We start from the raw sequence: 11,714 nt of genomic DNA, 5'->3' as shown, positions 1-11,714 counted from the left end.
AAAAAAAAAAAAAAAAAAAAAAAAAAAAAAAAAAAAAAAAAAAAAAAAAAAAAAAAAAGATGAGCTCAGGAACATAATAGAAACCATGAAAGCCCAGCATAGGAAATTAATGGAAAAAATGAATGCCCAACATAGGAAAGAAAGGGAATTCATTAAACAGATTCAAACAGATATCCAGGGGATTAAAAACTCTATTGAAAGTGTACGCAACAGAAAAAAAGATTGCAAAGATAGAATCTCAGATATAGAAGATAGGATCGCAGACAGTGATCCTGAAAAGAGAGGTCTCTGAAAAACAGTAAGGGATCATGAGAAATCAATACAACAACTCCTAGATGATGCAAAGAAGAAAAACGTAAGACTGATAGGAATCCATGAAGTAGCAGGAGAAAATGCAAATGACTTAAAAAAGCTGTTCACAGAGTTAATGACAAAAAACTTTCTAAACAGATGGGAAGAATTTGACATACAGATAAGTGAGGCATATAGGACTCCAACTAGCCACTATAAAAAAAAATCTACACCTAGACATATATAATAATCAAGATCCCAGAAATCCAACAGAAGAACAAAATATTACAAGCAGTAAGAGAAAAGAAACAAATCACGTGTAAAGGAAAGCCCATCAGAATCACAGCAGACTTTTCAACACAAACTCTCAGTTCAAGGAGAGCCTGGAATGAGGTATTTCAAGTCCTAAAAGAAACCAACCTCCAACCAAAACTGATATATCCTGTAAAACTCTCTTTCAAAATGGATGGAGAAATAAGATACTTGCATGACAAAGAACACTTGAGAAACTTCATAAACACTAAACCAGCATTACAAGGAATTTTAAACAATATCCTAGAAAAAGACAATGAAGATCACAACACCATGAGGCCCAACAGAGCAAATCAAATAGGCAAGGCAAGAAACTAAAAGGAGAGGGAAAAAAATTAAAAAGAGTCAACAAAAGGACAATAACATGACAATAATAAGTTAATAAATATCAGTTATAACCATCAATGTCAACAGCCTCAATTTACAAATTAAGAGAAATGGATTGGCAGAATGGATTAAGAAGCAAAAGCCAACAATATGTTGCACACAAGAAACACACCTAGTGCAAAAAGAATCCCATAGACTGAAAGTGCTAGGGTGGAAAACAATTCTCCATGCGACAGGAGCCCAGAGAAAAGCAGGGGTGGCAATCTTATTCACAGACAAAGTAAATTTCAAACCAAAACTCTTTAAGAGAGACAAAGAAGGCCACTACATCCTTGTAAAGGGAGCAATTCAAGAAGAAGAGATGACAATCATAAGCATATATGCACCAAATATAAATGCCCCCAACTATATAAAACAAATATTAAATAACATGACAAACCAAATAAGCACTAATACAATTGTAGTAGGGGATCTAAATAACCCACTATTACAAAAAGACAGATCATCTAGGCAAAAAATCAACATTGAAATGCTAGAACTGAACCAAGCTTTTGAACGCATGGACTTATTAGACGTCTATAGAGTGTTCCAACCCACAAAATCAGAATATACATTCTTTTCAGCACACATGGGTCATTCTCCAAGATAGATCACATACTAGCTCACAGAACAGGTTTGAATAAATGCAAAAGAATTGAAGTTATTCCCTGTATATTATCAGATCACACTGCAATAAAGGTGGAGATCAATAGCATAAGAAACCGTAAGAACTTCACAAACACATGGAAATTGAACAACACTCTCCTGAACAATCAATGGATCACACAGGAAATTAAAGAAGAAATTAGACAGTTTTTACAAATAAATGAAAATTCCAATACAACATACAGGAATCTGTGGGACACAATGAAAGCAGTTCTACGTGGAAAATTCATAGCACTGAATGCCTATATTAGGAAAACAGAGCAAGCTCAAATAAGCAACCTAACAATGAATCTTAGACTCCTAGAAAAATAAGAGTAAGAAAAATCCAAAGCTCGAACAAGAGAGGAAATTATAAAGATTAGAGCAAAAATCAATGCAATGGAAACTAAGAAAACAATACAAAAAATAAATGAACAGAAGAGTTGGTTTTTTGAAAGAATAAATAAAATTGATAAACCCTTAGCAAACCACATAAAAAAAGAAAGAAAAGTCTCAGATCCATGCAATCAGGAATGAAAAAGGCGAAGTCACAACAGATCCCACAAAAATCCAGAGTATTATTAATGCCTACTTTGAGAACCTGTACTCTAATAAAATGGAAAACACAGAAGAAATGGACAGATTTCTAGATACTTATGAATTATCAAAGTTGAACAAAGAAGATAAAAACATTTTAAACACCCCAATTACAATCAGTGAAATTGAAAATGTAATTAAGAACTTACCAACAAAGAAAAGCCCAGGTCCCGACGGATTCACTGCTGAATTTTACAAGACATTTAGAAAAGAACTACTACCTTTGCTCTTCAAACTTTTCAGTGAAAGTGAAAGGGAAGCTATACTTTCAAATTCATTCCTGGAAGCAAGTATCACTTTGATTCCCAAACTAGGGAAAGATGCAACTAAAAAAGAGAAGTACAGGCCAATCTCCTTAATGAATATAGATGCAAAAATCCTTAATAAGATACTAGCAAACAGAATACAGAGGATCAACAAGAAGATCATACAGGGGCCAGGAATTTAGCTCAGCAGTTCGGTGGCCTGCCTTGCAAGTGTAAGGACCCGAGTTCAATCCCTGGGACAAAAAAAAAAAAAAGATCATACATCCTGACGAAGTCGGATTTATTCCAGGGATGCAAGGATGGTTCAACATATGTAAATCAACAAATGTAATACACTATATTAACAAAGTCAAGGACAAAAACCATATGATCCTCTCGATAGATGCAGAAAAAGCATTGACAAAATTCAACACCCATTCATGATAAAAACCCTACAAAAAATTGGAATAGATGGTCTATATCTCAACTTAATAAAGGCTATGAAAAACCAACAGCCAACATCATATTAAATGGCCAAAAACAGAAAACCTTCATGTTAAAATCAGGAACAAGATAAGTATGACCACTATCACCACTCCTCTTCAATATAGTTCTGGAAATATTAGCCATAGAAAATAGACAAGAGAAGGAAATTAAAGCAATAAAGATAGGAAAAGAAGAAGTTAAACTGTCATTATTTGCTGACGATATGATACTCTACATTGAAGACCCCAAAAACTCCACCAAAACACTTCTAGACTTAATTGACAGATTCAGTAGAGTAGGTGGATACATGGTGAACACCCAAAAATCAATAGCCTTCCTGTACACAAATAACAGACTCACTGAGAGAGAAATTAGGGAAACAATTCCTTTCACAATAGCATCCAAAAAAATGAAGTATCTAGGAATCAATCTAATAAAAGAAGCAAAAGACCTCTACACTGAAAACTACAGCACTCTGAAAAAAGAGATAGAAGAGGATATAAGAAAATGGAAAGATATCCCCTGCTCCTGGGTAGGAAGAATCAACATAGTGAAAATGGCCATACTACCAAAACTGCTATACAGATTCAATGCAATGCCAATTGAAATTCCAACACTATATTTCACAGAACTAGAAAAAAGATTCCAAAAATTCATTTGGAACCATAAGAGACCTAGAATAGCAAAAGCCATCCTAGGCAACAGACACATGGCAGCGGGTATAACAATTTCCAATTTGAAACTATACTACAAAGCCACTGTGATAAAAACAGCATGGTATGGGCAAAGAAACAGACCTGAGGATCAGTGGAACAGACTGGAAGATGCAAAAACAACTCCAGACGTACTCAGCTACCTCATCTTTGACAAAGGAGCTGACCATCCCCACTGGAGGAAAGATAGCCTCTTTAATAAATGCTGTTGGAAAAACTGGATCTCAACCTGCCAAAGCTTAAAACTAGATTCTTATCTCTGACCATGCACTAAATTAAAATAAAAATGTATTAAAGATGTAAATATTAAAACAGAAACACTAAACTTGCTAGAAGATAAATTAGGCAGAACTCTAGAAGACATTGGCAGATTTTATGAACAAATCCTCAGTAGCGTGGGAACTAGCAGAAAGAATCAACAACTGGGATGTCATCTTTTTAAAAAGCTTCTGCACGGCAAAAGAAACCATCAACAGAACTAAGAGACAACCTACAATGCTGGAAAAATTTTTTACCAGCTGCTCCTCAGACAAAGGACTATTATCTAGACATATAAAGAACCCAAAACAATCAGCCCCCCCAAATATAAAGACACAAAACAAAAATGGGCATCCAAAATGAACAGACATTTCTCAGACAAAGAAGTAAAAGCAGCAAGCAAATATATGAAAAAATGTTCCACATCACTGGTCATTCGAGAGATGCAGATGAAAACAACACTGAGATTCCACCTCACCCCACAAAGAATGGCTGCTATCAAGAAATCAAACAATGACAAATGTTGGTGGGGTTGTGGGGAGAAAGGAACCCTTCTCTATTGTTGGTGGAAGTGCAGACTGGTGCAACCACTATGGAAGTTAATATGGAGATACCTCAAAGAGCTGGGACTGGAGGTTCCATTTGACCCAGCAATCCCTCTTCTGGGTATCTTTCCAAAAGAATTAAAATAATCATATTATAGTGATATATGCACACCTATGTTTATAGTGGCACAGTTTGTAATCGCTAAAACATGGAAACAGCCCATTTGCCCATCAGTTGGAACTGGATAAAGAAGATGTGGTTTTTCTATAAAATGGAATACTACTCAGCCATAAAGAATGAGAAATTAGAGTCATTCATAGGAAAATGGATACATACTGAGGATATACTCATAAGTGAAATAAATAAGTCACACGTGTAAAAACCGAAAAGTTTCTCTGGTGTGAAAAAGTATTATAGTTCACAAGATCGTAATGGGATAATTAACAGTGTAAAATAGGAAGAAAAGGGCTAAAGGTGTAGGGAAAGTCAGAAGGGTAGGGGAAAGGGAATAAGGGAAAAGAAAAAAATCTGAGAAAATGAAAAAATGGAAATAAAGTGTTTGTAAATGGGGAGAGGCGGAGGGGGTGAAGGCAGGGCAGGGACAAGGGGAAAAAATGAGAACCAAGATCTGTCATGTGAAGGTACAGGATCCCAGTGATGAATGTAACTGTATTGTATACCTAGATTGTTCCAATAAACTCAATAAAAAGAGAAAAAATAAAATAAAATCAGATCTTAGAATTTAAAAAACTCTAGTTATACAAATTTGAGGAGAACTGGAATTTTGTCAGTGCGCAAGCAAGCTGGAGCTTTGATAAAAGTTACAGGAATAAGCAGAGTCAGGTGGGGGACCATGGGGCCATGCAGCATCAGAGCAACTTTCAGGTCCTAAGTCCCGGCTCACTGTTTTCCCCATACATGGCACTGCACTGTGTCTGAATGTCACAGTTCAGAAGGTTTTTTCCAAGAAGTAAGATATCAAAACAGTGCAGGGATTCAAGCCTTGTCTGCTGGTCTCCCCACAGTGTCCCTTGTCTTCCCGCCTCCTACTCAATCCATCCAGACTTGGCCACAAGCCACGGAGCAGAGCCAGGAAGCTGGCTTCAAACTGGAGAGGCGAGGCTGGGAGCCAAAGAAGTATATTATCCCGGGCTCTGCAGAGGCCCTCATGGTGGGAAAGCACCGGGAAAAGAACACTTGTCAGCGGAAGCCACATCAGGACACAAGGTTGTGACATTAAGCAGTCAGGAGCTCATCGTATTAGAATAGGTAGGGGTGCCCATCTAGGAACTAATGTCCTTATAAAAACCAGAAAGGAGAGGCACATGGAAAAGGGAACTGCCAGAAGACAGAGGCAGTGAATGGATCAGGTCTGTGAGCCAAGGAACACCAAGGATTTCTGGGAGCCAACAGAAGCTAGAAAAGGGCAAGAAGTATAATTTCTGAGCCTTTGGGAAGAGCATGGCCTTGCTGAAGTTTTGATTTCAGGCTTCCAGCCTCCAGAACTGTGAGAAGCACATCTCTGTTATTGCAAATGGCTCCGGTTGTAGTAATCGACTGTGGCAGCCCCAGAAAACTAAGACAGAATGCATTTCCCCCTCACGTAGGCCACTGTGAATGAAGGAGACAGTTGTATAATAGAAATTACTGTTTGTTCCATGCTGTAATAAGTGCATGTCCAAGGCATTACAGAGCTCTCAGAATACTGCTGAAAGTGTATCGTGGCTGGCTAAGTTTAATTTATTTTCGTCCTTGTGGTTCTTCAGGAATCTATTTCTTCAAGCAAATTTTATTTTAGATGTTAGAGGACGGGAAGAGCAGGTTTCTCTATAATGGAAGCCAAATGACAATGTCTCTTGATTTGACCAAATTCAGTCTTCCTGAATTTCTGCACACAGCTAAACTGCCCATGTCTTGTGTGTTTGATAATATCATCTCCTTCCCCAGCACCGCACTGACTCAGACAGTTCATGTGCCAGAATACCTCTGTCTCAACTTTGCTTATGTCCCTAAAACTCCCTCCTGTCCCCTCTCTAAAAAGCCTCATTTCCTCTTCCCTTAAGGCCCATATGAAATCTACCTCCCGGAAAAGACCTTTAACTAGGTAGCTTCATTTGAAATTAATTTACCATCACCCTCATATTTTAGTACCTTTAGCGTTAGCATTGTATACATTCTTACATATTATATATGATAATTTCTTTCATTGGGACTGATTTTTTGCTTATTAGTTGTCTAGGTTGCCATAATAAATCACATCAAACTTGGTACTTTAAAAAAAGAAGCCAATTTACTCTCCTACAGTTTCAGAAGGCCAAAGTCTGAAATCAAGATGGCCACAGAGCAGCACTCCTTGGAAGGTCCTAGAGGAGAATCCTTCCTGGCCTCTTCTAGCTCCTGGTGATCCCTGGTGTTTGTAGGGTTGTGGCTGCACTGCTCCCATCTATGCCTGTTTCCACATGCCTCCTCCTCTGTGTTTCTCTCTGTATGTGTCTCCTACAGACACATGTCCATGGATTTTAGGGTCCACCTGAACAATCCAGGCTGACCCCACTTAGGGTACTGTAATTTAATTACTTCCAAAAAGACAGCTTTCTGAGTACTGTCATAGTCACAGGTTCTGGTGGTTAAAACATGAAAAATTCTGTTCATTATACATCTACCTGTACCTGTAAATGTTTGTGCATTATTACTCTGTAATTAATTGTTTCATTAATTGAAATCAAATAAAATATTTGGGCATAGGTTTGAGAATCTGCAAATTACCACAAATCCCATCCTGTGTACAATGACATTTCTTTTCTTTTCTTTTTTTTTTTTTTTTGGTACCGATCAAACTTTGGACCTTGCACTTGTGAGGCAGGTGGTGGAACCACTGAGCTAATCCCCAGCCCAATGATGACATCCTGATGACTAATTTTACTATACATTCTAAAGACAGTTGGCACTGTAAGAATATCAAGGATTGGTGAAGTCTCACATGCTGTCATGACATTTATAAAACATAATTTAACCCAAGAAATCCAATTCCCCAAGATGAATGTGATTATTATGCACTGCAAACATATACTGATAAAAATTACAAATTAGAAAACATAACAAATAATCATGGTAATGGAAAGCTTCATAAGTGAAACACAGGCAATGATAAACTACTTAAAACGTCAGTTCTATTAATTAGTTGCATAATCTTCAAAACTTCTATTGCGCTTTCTATTTTAATCCAGAGAGAAAAGAAGGAAGGAAGGGGTAAGTGAGGAATCAACCTCCCCCTTCCCAATTTGGGAAGGCACAATCTGAATGTTGCCTCTCCTCCAAAGGTGTATGTTCTCGGAGGTGACGCAACTGGGTGGAGAAGGGTTGAGAGGAGAGGAGGGACCTCGTGGGAGGTCACTGAGGCGGGACTCTGGAGGCAACTGTGGGACACCAGGCTCTTCCTCTTCTCTCCTTTGCTCTTTGGGACTGGAGGTAAACACTTTTGCTCTGCCACACAATCGTACTATTGTGTACACAGGCCCACAGCAGTGGAGCCAGACAATCATGAACTGGACCCTTCAAAACCAACTCAAGATGAATGTTTTCTCTTGATTAAATGGATTATCACACATTTCCTTAGAGTGACACAAAGTTGATTAACACAAATGCTAACTACTTTTAATTTTGCACTATTGCAATGATCAATAAATATTCACCTGTGGAGATAACCCAAGTGTGAAACTTGTGAGGACTAAATGCAACAGACCCTTAAATTACAAACTTGATCAGTTCCTGAGATCTGTTTGCAACTCAAGTTGGTTGTAAGTCAATACCGCTAAGATCTGGATGTTTACCTGGGTACACACTATAGATAACAAGAGGCAGATGACTCTTCCATTAACCTAATTAACTCAAGTTGTTCGTATGTCAGGCCAGTCATAATTTGAGGGTCCGTTGTAGTAGCTCTTGTGCTGGGAGAAAATGAGTTTTAGAAAATTAGGTCACCAGCAGAAGCTATTTTTGTGTGTTCCTCTTTTCTGCTCAAGTACTCAACTTCACGATGACAGGCTAGCCCAATTAGTCAGATAAATGGAGTCACTCCAATATTGAATATTGTCGTTATAAAGCAGTTCTGTTTATCATGAAAATTAAGAAGTGTCACTGCTTTACAGATGCCACCCAGATCCACATGCTCCTCCAGGCAAAGCTGGAAGTTGCAAAGTCAGAGCAGACAACAGGCCAAAATACGTACCAAATGCAGAATTGTGATGTGGCTTAAAAGAATTTGATTAAAAATGTCCCAAACTACTCTGCCCAAGAATTATCACTGGGACAGTAAGCTCTCTGATATGGTAATACAACCAGCTGCTAGTTCATCTCCATTCCCAACGTGGTAATCCACATTGCTTTTCATCTTCTTCCATCCATCATGTGACTTAATATTAGGAGGGTTCAACCGGCCATGTATGGGGCTCATTTCTTTCCTTCGATTGGGAGTGGAAGAGCAGTGACTGACTCATCAGAAGCACAGACAGGATGAAGGCACCACTCTTCCACAGCTTCTCTTCATCTGTGTATGAAGCACTTTCAAGACAGTGTCTGAATTATAACCAATTGGATGAAAAGATAAGGCAGTTGGTGTTGGAAACCCATCCCATACCCTGAGACGCCCACAGTGGAATATATGTGTGTGGGGGTGTGCACATGTAATGTGCACCATGGTGGGATTTTTCCAGTGCCCCTGAAACCCACGAGAGAACACCTCCTCTGAAGACCTGCTGCAGGAGGTGGCTCATAGTTTCCCTGTCTCATCCCATGTTGTTTTCACAGCTGTCTGGGCAGAGCAATGCAGAGCACCAAAACGCCTGGAAACATGTGCTGGTGGGCAGTGGTGAAGGCAAATAAGTGGTTCTTTTTTACCCTATAATCATAAGCTGTTTTTCTGAAATGCTGATCATTGCATGGAATCTTATGCTAGGGAGACAGAGGGTTGGCTCCTCATGCCCAAGACTCTAATACACTTGACTTACAGAAAGAAGTACATCTACCCTCAGACAAATGGGGGAACAAAAAGAGTATTTAAAAATAATAGCAATGATAAACACACATCCTATGAAATGCATTGTTATGCAATTTTCTAACTATGCAAACATTATAGAATGTATTTATACAAGCCAAGATGGATATGACCTAACTAGACTTATAATATTATGGTACCACCATTATATACAGTCTTTCATTGACTTAAATGTTGTTATGCAGTGCAAGACTAAAAACACACACACATACACACACACACACAAAATATGTATATTCTTACAGACTGTCTTAATTACATACATATAAATGAAGGCCCCGCAAGGGTACTTCTTTATAAGTTCAGTATTCTTGAACAACTTCACTGATAGAACAGGCTCAAAATTTATTTAAAAATGCCTCAGATATACCATCATATATGTATAATAACAAAAGTTCCAGCCTGACAAGGGCCAGAGATATCTACTTTTCCTCTCTAATGTTGATTCTGAGAGTCAGAGGAGCTCTCTGACTTGCCTCTGTTGCCAGCGAGGTAGTGATAAGGCCATGATTCCCATCCTCTGCTCACCCTCTTGTGTCCACCCACCATCACCAGCTGGTGGTTTTGAGGAAACCTTTACCAAAGCAGAGACAATGACTCTGAGGGAGGCTGGAGAGTGTGACCACCCTGTAACAATGCAGACCAAAAAGGGAATTCTCATTGCCAAATGACCAAGGTAATTTGGGTAACTGTGCTAGAAATGAATGCTCACCTGCTGATAGGACACTCAGAATTAATTCACCACGCTTTGCATCTCTGCTTACCTGGGCCATTGCAAAGAGTTCAAATTTCCTGTGAATTCTGTAATCACCATTGCAGGAGACCAGCTTGAAACCACGCTGGGCAGGCTATAAAATGTTATTGAACTGGCTTATAAGTCAGCTGTTAATTCAATTGTGAGCCAGCCCAAGGCCAAGTGTGACCTGCCTGATGAGACTTTGACTGGTGTATGGAAACAGAACTCCCTGTGCTAACAGTCACAATTGAGGTCTCAAGGATGGATGATATTGTGACATCTCTAATGGCAAGATGACACTATAACTGAGGACATATGACTCTTGAGCAGCTGCTCTCATGGGTCAAATGTTAGCTAAAGTTAACAAAGATGGCTTGTTAACTAGGACCTGCCCTTCACATGAATGCAATCATTCCTGCCCCTTTTACAAGCTCTGCTTATTAGTGCCTTTGTCCACTGTTCGTTCCCCTTTCCATATTCATACCTCCTGTTTCATGAACCAAACTTACCTCTTCCTTTCCCTGCTAAGCCTTCTTATTATGCTGCCTGGTACCCTCAACAAACAAGGGCACATCCTTACCTCCTCAACTGTTTCTCTGAATGTCCCTTCACTCTATGCTTTAACTGAGACCTATCCTCTTAGTGTACTCCTTGCTCTGCAGCCTACTCTGCTGCATAATGTTTTTCCATTATCTTCTGAACCTCAGCATCCGGAGTTGGTGTAGATACCCCGCTTGGTCTCTTTGATCTTTCTGACCCTTATACTCCTTGTTATCTCAGTGCTCTGGGCCTTTGAGATGCTAACAAACCAGTTAAACCACAATCTTCCCTCCGTAATGTCTTGCTGGTCATGTCATTCGTGGATGACCTACCAAAATCACTTTTGGATATTACAGCGCCCAGTGTCTGACCTGTTAGTGTTTCACCTTCACCTCCAGTGGCCTTTCCTTCTCTTCTTCCTCAGCTTTCTACTCGCCATGTGACACCCAGGAACCCATCTCTACTATGTCCACCCCTTCCAGTTCACTTGTTGAAATCATGATGATTCCATGATTCCAATTCCTCATCTTTCCTCACACTGCTAAGTACTAACCACACCACTTCCTCACTAGGCATCAACCACCTTCTATTTTCATTTCCTTTTCACTCAGTCTGAATTCTGTGTTGACCACCACAGTCAGTCTCATGCAAAAACCTTCAAATTTGTTGCTTCTCTCCATTTCTGAGGCTCTACCTGTCAAAACCTCAAATCTCACTGCTCCAACTTTCCAGCCTTTCTCTGCCTGCACACTGGATGATTCATGCTGCAGAAGAAAACCATACAGCTGTGTGGTTTGACTTTAAATTTATTAATCCAAGTGTCAAATAAAGTCTCAGTGTTGCCTGGCAGCCCCACCATATTTCCTTCCTACATTCATGCTTTAATTTTATGCAACCTTTCTCCTGACACATCTCTATCCCCTCAT

At 39.2% G+C, this 11,714-nt stretch overlaps 1 protein-coding gene and 1 long non-coding RNA gene across 4 annotated transcripts in view; both read right to left on the bottom strand.

Annotated features, from left to right (window-relative positions):
- The window catches only part of LOC109118282, a 22,170-nt gene extending 11,592 nt beyond the window's left edge, over positions 1 to 10,578 (bottom strand). Inside the window, exon 1 of the long non-coding RNA XR_002025600.2 lies at positions 10,277 to 10,578. This is a non-coding gene — a long non-coding RNA (uncharacterized LOC109118282). The remainder of the gene's footprint in view (positions 1 to 10,276) is intronic.
- Fbxl7 (F-box and leucine rich repeat protein 7) overlaps positions 1 to 11,714 on the bottom strand; it is a 372,113-nt gene that overhangs the window by 123,557 nt on the left and 236,842 nt on the right. The window lies entirely within an intron of this gene.

The sequence above is a fragment of the Fukomys damarensis genome, unplaced genomic scaffold, assembly GCF_012274545.1.
Source record: "Fukomys damarensis isolate Sample0158 unplaced genomic scaffold, DMR_v1.0_HiC HiC_scaffold_1, whole genome shotgun sequence".
NCBI classification, from domain to species: domain Eukaryota; kingdom Metazoa; phylum Chordata; class Mammalia; order Rodentia; family Bathyergidae; genus Fukomys; species Fukomys damarensis.
This window is presented reverse-complemented; position numbering and strand designations above follow the sequence as displayed.